The sequence below is a fragment of the Varroa jacobsoni genome, unplaced genomic scaffold, assembly GCF_002532875.2.
Source record: "Varroa jacobsoni isolate VJ856 unplaced genomic scaffold, vjacob_1.0 scaffold_332, whole genome shotgun sequence".
Classification (NCBI taxonomy): domain Eukaryota; kingdom Metazoa; phylum Arthropoda; class Arachnida; order Mesostigmata; family Varroidae; genus Varroa; species Varroa jacobsoni.
In genome coordinates this window covers 151,199-168,536 of record NW_019213234.1, presented here as the reverse complement: position 1 = coordinate 168,536, position 17,338 = coordinate 151,199, and the positions used below count along the sequence as shown (strand labels likewise).

The 17,338-nt window shown below is 43.5% G+C and overlaps 1 protein-coding gene across 18 annotated transcripts in view; it reads right to left on the bottom strand.

Moving 5' to 3' along the window:
* The window catches only part of heph (polypyrimidine tract-binding protein 1 heph), a gene marked incomplete at its 3' end in the record, with an annotated part of 317,749 nt that overhangs the window by 163,145 nt on the left and 137,266 nt on the right, over positions 1 to 17,338 (bottom strand). The window contains 1 exon segment of one of the 18 annotated variants that reach the window (XM_086967903.1): positions 12,405 to 12,487. 18 annotated transcript variants of the gene reach the window in all.

Here is a 17,338-nt window from a genome sequence, read left to right as displayed (position 1 = left end):
TATATTAGAATGAGTCTCCTTCTACTGAAGAAACACAGAGCGCAGTATATAGGCTTGTAGTTGCGCACGGATACAACGCTAGCTGCGGTTAAGGAGAACGGACGTTACACCAGTGCATCCATACAATTGGATTGCTTTGCTACCTAAAGTTCGAAGGAACCACCATCCGCATTTTTTCGCCCGCCAACCGTAACCTTATTTGCAGCAGGTGAGATTACTGGCTTAATAATGAAGCACAGGTTCCTTGCTGATTGTAGAGTATCAGCTCGACCAACTGATGGACTTAAGCGTACGCTCTTCAACTTAGCGTATAGCTGTGGCATGCTCGAAGGCGATCGGCGGGATTGCGTGAACCTAACAGGACGGTGTCAGGGTACCAGTAGTATCCGCAGCGACAGCAGATGCAGTATCTGTTGCCAGCTGCGATAGGTTTCATAACACCCAGATCTCCGCAAATAGTAAAAGGCGAAGTCGTACAGGTTACCCGGCCATTTGCCATAAGCAACATGGGAGCTATCAGTGTATTCCTTGCCGGACAACGTCCGCTCAATACACAACAAGCTTAGACGGAATGAGGAAAGATTACGATCAAAATCTCGTGCTGTACTACGCTAGTACAGTCATGCTTCAGGGTGATTCGACGCAAGAGGTCCTATGGCTTGGCAACTAGCTGTGCAAGCCCAACGAGTCACCATAACCTAAACAGTGACCCAGAGGTAGGATGCAAACACTGTGCGTGTAGCCACAGGTTCGATTCATAGCAATAGCAACAGTACTTAGATAGAACTGCTAGAGGCAAGTGTAGCTCGCCTCTGTTCGGCCCAGGAATCTAGGGTCATACGGGATCGCTATGGGCACAGTCTGAATGCCATATCCGAGTAGACATTCAGCAACGAGCGAACGGGGGAGGCACTAAGTATGGGTCAGTAAGCCTAGTAGATTTATGGCTGGCTCGTCGTGTAATCTGTTGGTGGAGTATCGTGCACCCATTCAATGGGCGATGATAGCACGATCATATGTACTCGAGTAATTGTTTATTCAAGTGACACAAACCAAGGGCGTTTATGGGGGGACAAAATGTATATGATCATAACGGAGGTCGGGAAACAGAATTTCGTGCTCAGTTCAGTATTGCTGGTAAATAAATGCTTTCTTGATAGCAGCCAAAAATTTACATATTCGACCTTCGTTATACGGTTCCGTAGCATATCAACTGTATATGCCATTTTGAAAAATTTAAACTGATTTAGTTTGAACAGAACATTAAAAAATGTTCTAAGCCACATTCATACATGAGGTTTAACAAAAAACCTTTTTTTTCCAGTCATTCCAAAAGGACGTCAAACTCCATTTTTGGCCGTTATTTACCCACGCTCCCGTTTAATTTAGAACGAAGAAAAAATAGTGTTGATTGAACTGTAGCCACCATGGGTATGAAATAGTACAGAATCGTTATGAGATCTTGAGTACGCTTTTGTCAGACAATTACAAATCAATAGAAGCAAGTTCCGTCACAAAATTAACTTTTGGATTCGTATCACCTGTATAGAGCAATTGGTGAGCATTTTATGTTCTAAAACTATACTCCGACTCGTCAAAGATATAGACCCCCATACATATCTCAATTAAGCAGTTGCGAAATGTAATCTCAGGCAAGTCGAAAAAAAAAAGTCCAGGCAACCCGACTTAAATTAGTTGCAGTGATGGCCCTCTCTAGCCAGTTAGCTTAGGAGGAACCCTAGATGGAATCCCTTAATTTGTTGGCAATAGTTGGGTTTGTGTTCATTTCTCCCAGTGAACGAACCTAAACCTGCCTGGCAGTCTAATTTTGTCTAGTCCCGCGTACGATATGCTTGTGGCCCATGTGGGTCTCCGGATTAGATCACATACGCGGAAAGAAACCGAAGAACGGGCATGGATTTCTATATATATATATATATATATATATATACATATATATATATATATATATAGATCCGAGGTCCAGAGGGCGAAACGGACGACAACCGATATCGGCAATAACACTCTTGGCCGGAAAGAAAAATCCATTGAAGACATTAGTGAGATGTCACTGAAGGTATTTGTCAGCCTTGCGGCGGCTTCTCTAACAAGGAAAAGAGCTCGAAGCTCGAAGAGGTAACACAAGGCGGTGGTAAAGCTTAAATGGTAAAGACTAAGTGGACGAACGCGGACCAAAACGTGGTTCGGAAGGACGGCTTAAGTCGCTAGAGCTGAATCGACGAAGCTTTCATCCGCTGTTTGCGTATTATCTTCTTGTTTTTTCTATTTTCCCTTGCCTTGCATTCGTCCAATACCGTACCGGTGAGTGGTTGTAGTGCAATTCTGATATTGGAGATATTATCTAGCTCTTATTAGCTTAATAAGGGGCTAAGTCTAAGCAGCGATGGCCAGACGAGACTCTTCGACCGCAAAAAAACTATAAAGGTCACATCAGCTCAATATCGATTAAAACGTAACTTGTAACATCTGTTAGGTGTGAACCCATAAGCCCACAAGTAAAATCTAATTCGCAAAAATTGTCAGAACACGTGGTTTTCTCGATGCAGAGTAGAAGGTTTAAATTAGTCTCAAGGATCAACGAAGAGATATTTTTGTTTTGTCCAATTAAGCAAGGTGTCTTGCCACACCGAATCAAGCTTCGTCTGTCTATGCCATTTTTCGACTGCTACAGCGTGAATCTGAACTGGCCGTAGAATGGCACATAATTTGAACGCGCTGGTAGGAATGACCACGACGGCCGTGAGAGTTAAATGGACTAGTGATGTAAAACGTATATGGAATATTTCTCGTTTATGTCGAAATATAGAATAGTTAAAAGGCAAAGTAAACTCGAAAAAACCTATAAACGAATAAGATGAACGTCAAACTAGGATAGAAATGAAATCATCTTATCTCGGAGTAGTCTGGCCCTGCTTGGGCTTTTATCCAAAGCCGCCTTTTAACACAGGCCAAACCAGTTTATACATAAAATAGTCGATACAGAACAGAGAAAACTTTTGGCGAGCCCGAACACTTGCCAGAAGTGAGACGGTAGTGGCAGACCAATCAACTCTTAGGGGACCTCTCAGACCAAATACCTCAGTTCATTAGCGCCGCGCCCTATTATATCGACCGGATCAGCGACACGACTTATAGGCTTAATCAGTTCGGTCCCACATCGTAAGTAGCCGTTGGGGTAACCAAAGAATGGGTCCTAAAACGACCCAAATACCATGGGAAGAACACGATTACTTGCATACATATATAATGTTGATTATGTTCTATACAGTGTCGTATACTATGAAGACAACTCTACGGGCTGATGTCATGTGTCTTGTACTGGCTCTACAGGGTATCGCAAAAATCGCGGGCTTGAAGCGCAACTACTTTCGAGCACCATACGTTTCTAAAGATTGCGAAGCGTCTGAATTGTATCAAATGTGAACCAAAATGTAATTCCTCGATAAGTGAAAATGTCCATAGACTTCATTTGTCAACAAAGATATTCAAAGTGGAATTTTCGTGATTCAAAAAGGAGCTCTGCCTAGATTGTGGGCTATCTAAATTTGAAAGACGCGACAAAGCTTTATTTTTTAAGAATCCTTGAAATCGTCATAGAACTTACTCTGGTGTTACATTTTTCTCGCGCATTAATACACACCGTCTGGTGTTACAGAATCAGTGATACTAACCGATTCTAACTGCCTATTAAGTTTATCCTTTGATGCAGCTATCCACCGTAGGGCAGAATCTATTAGGAGAGACATCTTCGAAGTTGTTTTACTATCACTCGAGTCGGAAAAATATGGCCTCTATCCAACAACATTTTCTCAGTCGTAGTCGTTCCAACTTTTGCTATTGTTGGCAGGCCGTAAACATGTCCTACGTAATAGCTCGTCGAGAGTGGCCAACCAGCAATGCTTGCTGATTCTTGCAGCATCCACTTACGCGTCGACATGAAAGCGCATACGCAGTCACCATTGGCAAATGAAGAACAGCCGTTAAGTGACGACGAAAATGGCACGGGCGCTGTTCCATCACGCCAGATCCGGGTCAGTCTTGGGTCGGTTGCGCAACGGTAATAAAGCGGCGTGATCTGTCTGACAAATTTGTAAGAAATTTGGGGTCAATAAAGCAACAGTAGCCGACAACCCAGTTTAAACGACGAAGTAAGTTAGTTAACAAAATAACAGCCCGTCCACGATTAAGCCAAGTGATGACTATGACTGCTTACGTGGCAGAGCCTATGCATCCAATTACCCGAACCTAAGCCTACTGCGTGCGTCATATTCGGCTAGATCTAGGGCTCTCAATACGAGCATATATGTACATCTTATAATACATGCAGGGAAATAGAGCCCACCTTAGCCATTCTGTAGAACGGTAGAATAAGGGATCGTAATGGCGGCTTTCATTCAAACCTGTTAGTGCTCTTCTAGCCATTTATATTTATACAGTGATAAAACGCGTTTGCAAAGGAAATTATTACGTAGAGAAAAAAAAATCGACAATAGTTCCTCCATGCGGCGTAATTGGTATATGGCAAATTGTAGGTGCAATATGTTGGTATTGCATACATAATAACTAGCAATTAAGTAAGTAATTATCAGAAGAAGTGTTTGCTGCAGTCATCACTTCGAAGGCTCTCAGAAGAATTAATCTAAATGGACAGAAGATACTTCCTTTGAGGATCTCGATAGGCAGGAAACTGGCTGTAATCGGCCAATCCATTGCTCCACAAAGTACGCAAGAGGTAGATCGTCCATTATAAGCCGAATTAAGTGCTCTTCATTAGGTGGAAGTAAGGCGTTCATTAAAAGAGAAAAGCTATTAGTGAGATGAACTATTGCTATGGAATCAGAAGGAATACTGCACCGACTTACTTCGTCTTATCTATTGTCGACGTAACAATGCTCGCCTGATCTGGGTAAAGCTAGAAAATCTTGTTTCTCATGCATCAGTCAGTAATTTCCTGCGAGACGGAAAAGAAAACGAAAAATGATGAATCAACGGTACATTGTTTTATCATTAGAAACGCTATCCGGTGCGTTATTAACATATAATTACATTTTCAAACGATAGGAGTGGTCCAATCTTCAATCAGACGTGTTCTGACTTTGCTTTAACTCTTCCACGACACGAGTGCGTACGCCTATTTTTCGGGATAAATAGCAGTATGAAGCTGCTTTGAAGCGCTCGGTGGAACTTCGCCTTGATTTACAGTGAATTTGTTTTTATAATAATCGACTGTTTCCAACATTTGAAATCATAACTCGTGGATTCCAATAGTAAGCTCATTAACTACATTACAGGTATCCTGGCGGGCAGGCTAAAAGCTAACCCTATCTAGATTTCATAATATATATCGGGCCGTGTGGCGTACTTGGCTGAACTTTGCCTAGCTTACTCAACAGATTATGACCTTGGTACGTAAATGCACAGGAGCCGTTTTCAGGGCTTAAAAGGGTTGGTACATTTATGCTCCTTTTAGACAAACAGATATGGATCTTAATATGTGGTACTCTAGAAAAAGTATTGAGCAACATCACTTATTCCGTACACTTTTAGCAGGTGCAAGGCCTTCGAGAATATTATGATCAAGCTCCTCGTGTCACCAAAAACCGCGCGTCGGTTTTCACCAATGGAAAAGCACTGCTCATAAAGGGTAAAGGTCATTCCACTCTCAATCCATTTCTAACTAACACCTTCATGATCTACTTGTCATTGTGTGGATCACACTCTTTGCAAAAAAAGTTGTTGGAAAACTACAAGATACCCTCTCCTTATGCTATCCGACTGACGGGTGTCACACATTTGTGAGAAGCCCTCAAACGGATGCGGGGGTCGTTTCTTTCCCTTTGTGGCTTTGTTCTGGTAGGGCGGTGGTAATCCGCAAATGGGCCGTTCACAGTAGAGAAAGGAACACTACTATTCCGACTAGCCCGTCTCCCACAAACCCCCGTGAGAAAAACACGTTGAATGTGAGAACGGAACTTCGAACCGAGTTTGAAAAATGGTCTTCTCTCCATTTGCGCTAGTAGATAGAACCGCCTATTTGGAAGCAGAAGCGGCAGCGAAAAGAGTAGCAGCAACGGCTGTATGGACTTCGAACGAGGTGGCGAAGGATGCATAGAGTGAACATTTTAGAGAGAGGCATAGACAATGGGAAATGAGGGTGAAACCATTTTTCTCAAGTGAGCCCTTACACCAATGCTTTCTTCTTCGGGTATAGCCTCGTCCCTCAGTAGACCAATCTTCCCTGTTTTTCCTGCTATGAACCATGCGGCCGTCCCGCTAGCGATCTCCTTCAGTAGAACTAGGATCCATCTAGCAGAACTCCGCATATCCGATACACGACATGAGACGGCGGGCAAAACGATCTTATTTTTAGGCTTCTGCCAAATGGCCAGACGGGTCCACTGGAGAGCACATGAACTATTTCATGTTGGCACAAGTTGTACAATTTAACGACGTGGCGGCAGACAAAAGACAGAAGGCATTGCCAGAAACAAGGCTCACAGCTACGGTTTAACGACATTTAGTTTTTTGCAAACACAGGGCGTCATAAAGTGTATGCACAGCATTAGTGATTAAGAGTTCGGTTGTTGTTTACACATAATTCATATTAACGTCGAGGAAAATACAAAGAATCTATAACCTACTTCCTAATGTAGACATTTCGCAGGCTATTATCAACACTTTTTTGACAACGGCGACATTTTATGAATCGTTGAGCCGCGTCCTTTCTCACTTGGTTTTTAAGCCTTCTTGACGTCATAGAATTTATTTTTATAATAATTTCATAAGGAAAGTCCACTACTGTCAAGTCTGGGGAACGTGCAGGACATTCTATGTGACCTCTTCGTCTAACAAAGCTGTATAGGAGATTCTCATCTAGATATATTTTTACATTGGTATTGCACAAGTCCTTTGTCATGTTAAAAATAGAATTCGCTATCGAACGTCCTTTCAAATGCGTGATAAAACAGATTGGTGCAGTAAATTCAAGCGATCGGCACCAATGTATACATTTTTTGAGATGCCCTGTGTACGGTAAAGTCGGATACAGAATTAAAGAAGTTAAAAAACGCACAGCCGACCTACGGATCTATCTCCTCTGTCGCGAGATGTATCGCAACGAGATGGAGCTTCTCCACGAATTTCTTCCAATACCAGATTATCACGAGAACAGTACAGTCATGCAAGAAGGTAAAAGTTCTTTGATGAATAGGCACGCTTAGGTCGGTTGGTGGCTTTATGATATCAAATGTTACCCAGGCCCACAACTATTGTCCGCAACTTAAGTATCTTCGTATATGTTTTCTCTCTAGACGTCGAAGCATAATGGGAGCCGGTTTAGCGTCCCTAAGGAGACGGGGACATAAAGGAGACAGAATAACGATATTTGATAGAATCGCTGAGGACGGCAACCCCAAGAAGTCGACGATTTGATCGGGTGAGCAAGTCTCCGACATTATTCCCTTCTCTGTTTGACGTACGACGAGAAAAGAGAACCTTCTTTCCCTTTAGCTCATACCACACAGAGACAGTGGGGTTTTATTAGGGGACGGCAGTACCACGAACGAATCGTGACTATGGACGCCACTATCCACTTGCTCACCACCTACAAACACGAGAAGAGTCTTCTTTTTTAAGTGTAGCTAATGTAGTATTTAAATAGAGTAGCGCTGGCAGCGGCAACATAAAGAGCTCATTGATGGAAAATCTCCTCGCTTGCTTTTGTCCCGGTTCACGTTAAATCAGAAAGTACCCAAACAAAGGGAGCAGGCGGTCGAGGACGAGAGCCGAAAGACATAAAAGAGCCAGAAGCTACGACGATAAGGCGAGCAAGTCTCTTAACATTAACGGTTGCTCTCTAAGGGAAGCCTCTTATGGCATTAGGCTTATTCCTCTTTTTTTTTCTCTGGTACACTCAGTGAAAGATTGACTCGGGTAGACACCGACTAACTTGCGCGAGCAAGGCGATCCTTGTAGAGCAGCGAAACTCCTACGAACGAGCGCTACGCTTGTTTAGCGGCCGATGCCACAACCGACCTAACGCACAAGGACCTGGTCAGCGATTGGGGTAAAAGGCGGCCGAAAACGCTCCTGCTGCTCGGGTGGTATAAGTCAATAAGGGACGAAGGGCATCGGGCGGAGCGCAAGACAGAGCGAGAGAGAGAGAGAAGACGACGGCGCTGAAAACGAAGGCAATTTTTATGCTTCTGGCAATAGCGGTAGTGGCCGCCCTTGTCGGGACGGCGCCAGTATCGGTGATGGCTTGCTGTGAGACCAATATCAACGCGAACGGGTGGGGCAGAGGGGATGGTAAGCGATATAGAAACGGGAAGTTAAAAAGCTAGGGAAAGGTTCTTCTATAACGTCGTCCTGCTTTTGCCCCGATAGCCTCTAACGGAAGGCGTGTGAGAAGCCGAAAAGACGACGATTTTTATGAAACTACTTGAGCGCTGCGGAGGCCACGAAGGTGGTCGTGGCTGCTACGGCCGCGGGGGCTTTGGCAGGTACTGCGCAAGCAAGATTCTTATTTTAGCTGTCGGTCGAGTGCTATACAGACTCTGTTCTGGGTAGTCCCATTAGAAAAACGGGATGTTGCCCACTTCAGGTCTAGGTGGCATTCCCTGTCTGGTCGGATATCATCGTACATGTTACTAGTGCATATGTAATTAAGAAAAGCACCATAACAAAAACAGCGAAAAAGAATAAAGCGAGCGGAAAGCAAAGACGTCATGAACGTGCGAAAAGGAAATACAGGATAAACAAATCGAGAACCATTAGTACTGTGGGTATTGGCTATGATCAGACTCTCAGGTGAATACATCATTCAATATGACAAGATCCCAAGAAGAAGTTATAGGCAGATTGTATTGTGTAAGATGCACAAACTATATTAACACTAATCAGGATCCCTAGAATTACTATTATTAAAGAAAACAGAATACAACTTTTTCCCCCTACGCTATTATAAGTTTGCTTACTTAGTACTTCATTTTATGCCTGTATGTACCTATACAATGCAGGCCTGGTTGAGTGCACAGAAGGACATAATTAAGGACTATAATTCAAACAGGAAGCGTTCGATTTGCTCTATTTTCTATTTGTCCCTGCACTTGTGCTGAAACCAACATACCATCGATTCTTCTTTATTCGTCACGGTTATGTTTTTTGCGTACGTAGCTTCTTTGTCGAGCCAATATATGTTCCCGTAAATCAACAAATAGGATAAGCAATGAAATGACACTATAGGCAGATACACGAGAGACAGAGGGTGTGTATCGGCACATCGTCACTTTTGATTCAAAGTCTAAAATTTCTTGTTATACTGACACATGTTTCGCAATCGACACTGTTCAGCGTCAATAGGTTTGCTAGAGGCCCATCTAGCTGCAGTTCCTTGCACGAACGACTTGCTTGCGTGTGTCAAAATGCTCCGAAACAACCCCATTTCTGATCAATCACGACTTCTCACCATTGCTGTTTCTAGAATTGGATAGACTGTAATGGAAAGGATTTAAGAGCTGTAAGATGTGACAATTGACCGTAGTTTCCAACCTCCACTTTCTAAAGCCGTTAGTTAAGCTTAACATATATATTGCCATTAACAGCCGATCCATTTAGTTGACGCCAGCATGGCTTTAAGTTCAAACGCTGCATCTTCCTTCGCCCTGTCAGCCGTTCGAGCAAGACGAGAATGGATTAACTGACCAACCATCGTAGCCTTGGTCAAACAAACCGGTCAACTTCTTTTCAGCTACGAAAAAGGGATAAATAAAGAGAGAGAGTAAAGGAAGTGATCAGAGAGAAAATGAGCTGCTGCTGCACTCAGTTGACGAAGTAGTAGTGGAGTTAGCAGTTGATCCGACGCTTCACTCGCGTGATAACACATCGCGTACACCAGATGCCACAGGGTAATCCTGCCGACCCGAACGGGCAGGCGCTCGGGCAGGCATATGCTGCAATGACGATGGCATGACAGTTAGAGCAGCCGCTTTCAACTGAAGTTGAATTGTGCGAGTTTACGACAATAATAATTGTCTAAATCCGCACTTACCCATATGAAAGGGAAGGGGAAAAAGAGGCAGAAATTGGAATGCAAAAGCCCGCAGATGGCAGTTACCATATAGTTGGAGGCAACAAACCAAACCCTTAAGGCTACGGTCGGCAACTAGTCGAGCACACATAACAGCGGGTGGGGCATTATTACGAGGAAACGGTAAGCACCGTGGTAAGTTGCCACTAACCTTTCAGAGAAGAAAAGGGACTAAGGATGGCCTAACTTTTCTGAGCCTCTATCTCCTATACCAATTCAACTAAGTCAAGCTTCATCGGCCCACTGCTATTAGTAAAGAAACTATTTAGATAGGATAAAGTGCAAACAGAATTGGGGGCCAAAGCAACGTTTGAGAAGATGATCGAGGGCGCACCAAGCCGACCCTAGTGCCACAAACAAGTTAAATGGCATTTCACTGCTATCAAATAGCTCATTCCAACACATTCATCCTCCTCAAATCGCTGACGAAAATGATACCCTAAAGCCTCCTTTATGCCCTGCTAGCCTTTCGCACTCGATTCTGTGTGCAATTTTGTGTAAGCGCTTGGTCCCACCTTAGTCGATGAGGAATAAGAAAAAGGGAAAAAAGAGACAGAAAGGACTCAAGGCATACGACAAAAACGATTCTTACTTACACACGCCGGCTTCTTTCCGTTTCAGGACACGCCGCTATTGTGACATGTGCAAGCCCATGGGTTTTAGGAGGAATGGAGAAATTGTGGGGTTGGGGTACAACAAGTCAATCTGCAATGGGTTGGGTCGAACAGATTAGCAATGGAAAGTGACAGCGACGATGAAAAGGAACGTTTTTATTTTGCCACACAATTAGGATAACGTCTTCGGGTTTCCGTGCCGAAGAAATGCCATGTATCGCGCGTCCGTAGCACCGTCGCCATCTCTAGCATTATCTTTTTATCTTCCTGCCGCACTAAATCTGCGAGGCCTTTCGCACCTACTGCTTCTGCATCTACGGCCCGTGGTGACTTGAAGTATACACTAAAGGAGGCTTTCTGCTTCCTACGGCCTTCAAGGACCTGTCACGTGACCTGGCAAGTGATGACATAACAGTTCGCGTTGCTGTCGGTACCGACCGCCTGAGAAAAGCGCTTTAACGGGACAACGAGTAAAGAAGAGTATAGCAATGGATGCCGCTACGGAGAGATACCAAATGCAACTATCTCTGTCGTACCCCAGCTACGATTGCTATCCTACAAAGGAAACCCACTCAGGGAACAATAGGCATGTATTTCCGAGGCCATGATGCCAGCTTTCAGCCCTTCATAACACTTCTGAAGAAATAAGATGGGGAAGCGGGACGGTGAAAGAGGCATGGCTGTAAAGGAGTCTTCTCGGCATCTAGTTTCCATCTCAAGCTTCGCGTGTTGGTAGCAGTAGGTGGGATCTGCCGTTGTCGTGGCCGTCTGTGCTCACTTGGTAAAAAAGCGGTCGTAGCAAAGCAGCCGGAAAATAGGCTGGCTTTATCAACTGAGTCACAAAGTCTTTTCTTTAACTTTTTTCTCTTGTGCTATAATGCGTGTAATAGTAGAGGACGTGTGGGAGTACGCATCGGACTATCAAAAGATCGTTTTGGGCCATTGTTTTGGCTTGGTATATCCATATATTAGCTTATCCTCTCTGTAGACAAACTTGCGACAGTCCTATTTCGATGTTTTGTTTCCATATCATGCAAAGCAAAGTGATGAGGCATATAGCTAACGTTCCGCAACAATGCCATTATTATCGGACCATATTATAAATAATAGCAACAATATCCGACTTAAACAATTTATGAGACTGACATAGAACTACCTTTTAATAAGGATTTACCTATGAAAGATCTTCTCGACGTATTAAGCAAGCGTTCTATGGGATTCAAATTTGCAATTAATTGTTAACATGTATTGTAGGTAAGCATAATCAGTACAAGTGTTATTGGCCGTACTGGGAGTAATTGGCGGGGTATATGTACAACAAACGTACGATTTTGCCGGTGTAGTTACATGAGCATTTTTGTCAATTTCCTTATCAAACCCATGTATAGTTGTAAAGTTTTAAGATTCATAGAAATCTTCGCCTGCCAAGGACTTACTCTACATTACTAGATAATCGATTCACAATGTCGTATAAGAGACAGTGTTATTATCAGGTAACCAAACCCAAAAAATTTGCTCGTACTACCGGAACAAAGGCTCAGATAAGTTAGGTAGGTAGGTAAGAACGGGCGGATGCAATAAGGCTAGAATGTCCCGTTCCGCGATAGCTGTACCAGCTTACCGACCACACATGTGAATAAATTGTTGAGAAAAAGTCTTTGGCGTTCATCAAAGAAACTTACTGGCTTAAAGACAACGTAACTTCAGCCTTACACAGAAGTCACTGCACATATGGTGGAATGATCGGAGTCGGAAGGATGCTTACCTGAAAAGCAAAAGCCATTGCAAGCAATATGTGAGATTTATATATTGTAGACGTGGACAAGCGGATACGTTTGGTCACAGAGAAATTTCAATAAAATTTATGCTAGTCAATTGTAATTATTCGCTAATATTGCGTTCCGTGTTCGTAGCACGGCAGATTATTCTTTACAGCATTAAATAAGACTTGACGTACACGTAATTTATTTAGACAATCAACGTTAATAATAATAATACCTCTAAGTAACATTTAATCAAGGCTGACTTACGAAACAAATGTTTGCTTTTCAGTTCACAGCGAAACGCACTTATTATCTGTCGTCGTTTTTATTTTTTTTTTTTGTTTTAGATCGAGGACAGAGGGAGAAAACAAGCAAGTTCGCGTCAACAACTTGACGTCACAGCAGATGGCATACATTGCTTAGGATTGTCAACCTAGTTGCGACTGCGCCTGCGTGAACTTCCCACACGAAATCAGTACAACGTAAAAAATCGACATATTGTTACTGCTATCCTCTCGCCCTAACAGATGTAAGATGATTTCACCGAGACTCGCGAGATTGCTAGCGAAAAAATATGCTCAGCAGGTGATATTGAAATGCTGCAAAGGGGCGGATGTTTTTGTGAGACATGCTCCATTACCGCGTGCTATACAGCCGAGTGTTGGCGAGGATGAGACGTCGCTATTCGATTGATCATTGAACAATACAGCACGCCGGAAGCGTCGCAATAAGGATTAGCAGCAGCGGCTTGTACTTTACCTGAATGTCTCTCACTCCACACAATTGTTTGAACAGGAGGCCACTTTTTGCGACCTGTCAATCGCTCTCGATGAAGTAACTTGCAACAAAAATCAGTCTAAGAAGCCACCCCACCGCCCATTCAGATGGAATATATTTTTATAGCCTCTTAGCATAGTAAAGATCTGTCCATGGTTCTAAGTAAATCTACCCTCCCGCCTGCACCTTCCTCCAGCCATCCCCCAAGCGATGAGCTCGGAGCCAAGCTATAAGTACGATTTGACATTTCCACTCAGCGGTGCTTGCAACTGCCCGAAAAAGGCTCATGAGACGAAGTGTTCGCCTCTCAGATTTGGCTTGCCCTTCAGTTCCAACATCGTTGCGGAAAGATTAAAAAGCCGGTGAAGCATTCCACGAGACCTCAAGGAGGTGGCGTCTTTCGAGGATTACTTTTAAAGGTTGCAAACATACCTATACATGTATGGGAAACCACATGGGTAGTGGAAGCGAAAACCCAGATTGTGTTCAGACACAAAGTGTCCCTAACAAAATGTGAATCTTGTTGTTACCGATGCAGTAAAACGGGACAATGCAGGAGACTAGCATTATAAGCAATTCAACACAGGACGAGACAAATTGAACCTGAAATAAGCTACCACTGACATAATCCATTGCTATGTAAAGAATATTTATCTACCACACTTAGATGTGATCCATTATTATACCAGGAGCTGGTAAATGTTGTCATAAAGACATATCGATACATTAGAAGAGACATTTTAGTTGGCTTCAGAAGCTGCTAGGATTGACTACGATCATCATGATAAGATCATCGTCATTGTAACATGCAGTGATTAGACTTTGTGATAAACCAGATAACTTAAATATCAATCGGGTCGATTGGATAGACAGAATCAGGAGAACACTATATCGTATCACTGGTATAGTATCGGAAGTACCAGCATACAAAATAACGATTTTTATTGTAGAAATCGTTCATCATGGTACCAGACTAACAAAGTCTGGTTATGAGCAGTTGCATCAAAGTACGTTCACTAAAATAAAAAGCGACCATGCAACGTATAACCAAATATCAGCACCTTGCACTTTACACATAGCGACGAAGTTTTTCCATTTATCGCTAATCAATAGATAATTCTATTTGCAACCACAATCGTGATTAGAAACAAGAAGTTCGTCCCTCTTTCCTGCCTGCTTTCGCACATTTCTGCACGCCGCCCGAAAACTCGGCCCATCATTTCCATTGATCCCAACCGACTCCCCCACCCTTTTTCTCTCCCTGCGGCTACCGGGAGCACCACTGTCTAAGCGCGGTCGCCGGGCTATTGTCCGAGTTGCGGGACCGCAGTTCGCTAGGAGCGCCTGTGCCTGTAAACTCTCAACTGGCGCGTAGAGAACGTGCATGGCGTGTAAAAGCTGCAAAACTGCGGGCCGACAGGTTCTTTTATTTCGAATGTCCTACTGCTTTCTGCCCTCTGGACATGAAGAATCGCTTTCCTTTTTCCGAATCCTTGCTGTTCTTCCGTTAGCTAGCTAGCTAGCTAGCTTCAGTCACATCGCCCAGCAGATCCCCGCTCTCTGACGCAAGTTGACCTTCCCGCGACTTCCAGCTTCAATGCCGGTGTTTCCGACTCGGCCAAGTCTTATTCCTCTTTGCCGGCTCTTCTGATGTGAGCCAGCGCGCGCAAAACTATTCCCGAGGTTCGTAACAGATGTAAGAACAACAGTAGAGGAAGCAGTCGGCGCTGCTGCTATTGTTGATGGTCAGAGATCACGTCACGAGACGATATACTGCATATCAAATGTTGCGTGCGTCTACTGCCACTGTTATGCTATTGTTTAAGTTGGACAGTATTCGTTTGGTAGCATTGGATTTGCCAAAGAGTTTCCTCTTTAAGTGGCGTGTGCGGGTGGGTAGCGAGACTGTCAAATGGACCTGGTTGGGGTAACGGTGAGGCGCTTACACGCCGACTTGATTTGAAGAGGAGGACTCCAAGAAAAAAATCGTACGCCGGACAGTCTTTTTAGCATTGCATTTTCGCCGTCTTCGGAAATGCGCGAACGGCGTATGTTAAATCGCCGTATGAGGATTCTTTGTGATCCATGCGTTTTCGTAGAGTTCCTAATGGTCGTAGGTTGAGGTGAGTTGGTGTCACTTCTTCTAGTTCACAAAAACCTCGCGCAACCTAACAATGCATTCTGGGCTGGGAAATGGTGCGATGTGCCTTGCCCAGAGCCTCAGAAGGCCTTTATAGGGTAAAATTTATAGGCTTTAGGCATTTCAAATTTCTTTACACTCAATAAAGGTTTCACACAATTATACCAAACACATGGCATGAAAAGTAAGCTAGGAAGGGCAGAAAGTTAAAGACAAGATTATTAGCAATACGCGTAATTCACTTGCACTCTTAGTTTTATATCGTTTACGAGAGAGCATGTGAGTATAGAAAATAAATACGATGACTGACTTCACTAGCTTCCTTCTCAAGGCATATTGCACTTCAGTGAACGTTACCGAATGCGATTTAATCAAGTTAGTCCTTTAAGGCAATCGGCCAGCTGGCCAGCCTACATAAAACCAGACTTCGTTAGCGGATCAATTATTTAAGTAGTTCACAGCCACAATTTGACCGCCTTAAAAACTGTTGTTCCTTACAAAAGTAACTCCTGCAGTGCCTTTTCGCGAGCAAGAGGAACTTAAGATTAGAAGCATCATTAGTACCTCTGATCGACAGCAAAGACAGAACTCTTGTACCGAGAAGTTATATGACTATGTCCTTATAAACGAGAACATAAGAAAAGCCTTTAGTACAAAGAAAAAAGGTCTCCGAAGAACCACCTATTTCTACTCAAATCGATCGTCTGCTAGTAACTTCATTAATGTTGACATATCCATTGAGGTACTCCTATTCGATACTACAGCGTGTGAATCAAGCAACGTGCATAACAGCGTTAGGTGCATGAACAACTTAAGCAATTGGGAAGAACCTATTAACGAGTCAAAATCTCTTCGGTCATCTACTACTACTTTCATCTACCTCTATGTGCCGGTAAATGCTGGACGACATCTGCAAAGTAATCTTAAATATGGCCTGTTTACATGCAGTCGTTATAATGTGAGACGGAAAAAACATCGTTTACGTTCCTTTTTCTTAAGAAATCAGTCATATTCACACCTAGAAACATCTCTTGCTCAAAAACGAACACTCTGCGATCGAGTGCTTATCGATTATTAACCCGTAATGAACACCGTTGTTCTATTCAAAACATGCTCGAGATGACTTCTCTTCTAGTAAATTCTAGAATCATCAGACATAGTTAAACGTTTTCATCGCAATCTTGCAGTGATCGAATGAGAGCTAAGTTGCTTTTCTTTCGCTTATGCAGCTTATACTACACTTACCGCTTATTAAATTTAGGGCCCCGATGCGTCGTTGGGGCAGCAACCGTTGTGGAATAAGCATTTTGGCTTTCAGTAATATACCTCTGCGGCCACCAACAGCCAACCTACTTTTGCCAAAGCCACTTCACTCATTCAAATTCTTCGAAAGAACTAACTCTTTTCTCGTCTGTTACAAGCGAAAATTTGCTTTTCGCAAAAGGGCTTTTCTAGGATAATAGGTTTTGGCGCCACGCTCGCTCAGGGCCGTTGACTTAAGTTTGGAAACCGAACCTGTACAGCGTCCATCGTCTCGGAGGCATTCTACCCACGTGCAGTCCATGGCGCCGAACGAAAGAATCAGCGGAAACATCGACAGACAAGATGATGCAACAATCAACGAGCGTTTTCAGTATCCCACATCGGTATTAGCAACAAAGTTGTGAGCCGCAAACGTATTGCGCAGGCAAGCAGGAGTAAAGCAGAACAATATGTCTGTAAAATACTATGCGCTCCCAGCTTGCCCTAATGGGACACCAGCATCACGGCGGTTGAAGGACAATCGCATGGATGCTCAGTCCCGTGATGTGCAACATCGTCTTCTTTGATCCTTATAATGTTTTTTGGTTCCGTATTGCCTTGATTCCTATGCGCGCCGGGTGGCTCCGAAGTTCGACCCTAGACATCCGGCACTTTGTCAGGCTCCGTCTGGCCT